The 278-nt window shown below is 35.6% G+C and overlaps 1 protein-coding gene across 1 annotated transcript in view; it reads left to right on the top strand.

Annotated features, from left to right (window-relative positions):
* LOC107660689 (maltase-glucoamylase, intestinal-like) overlaps window positions 1-278 on the top strand; it is a 52,658-nt gene that overhangs the window by 3,076 nt on the left and 49,304 nt on the right. The gene's annotated exons all lie outside the window — the stretch shown is intronic.

Genomic DNA, 278 nt, shown 5'->3' with positions numbered 1-278 from the left:
GTCTGTTTGGTCTCAGATGGCCTTGTTTTAGGGGTGCAGGGTACTGATGGAGATCAGGTTACAAAGTAAAAAACAGATTCCTTGAAAACATCACATGTAGCATGTTTTTATGAGAAATGTGGTAGTGTTTGATAAATGATTCTGGCCAATGATTACAGATTACCTTCTGTCTGATTACGTTTGAAGAACTCTGGCCTTGTATGTTTATGTTGTATGGCAATAAGCCAGTATTTGATTACTAGTGATTTTACAACAGTTAAGGTTTAAGGTTTATATAT

Source organism: Sinocyclocheilus anshuiensis, unplaced genomic scaffold (genome assembly GCF_001515605.1).
Source record: "Sinocyclocheilus anshuiensis isolate Anshui unplaced genomic scaffold, SAMN03320099.WGS_v1.1 scaffold948, whole genome shotgun sequence".
Classification (NCBI taxonomy): Eukaryota; Metazoa; Chordata; class Actinopteri; order Cypriniformes; family Cyprinidae; genus Sinocyclocheilus; species Sinocyclocheilus anshuiensis.
The sequence above is the reverse complement of the archived record's forward strand: the minus strand, read 5'-3'. Positions and strand labels throughout refer to the sequence as shown.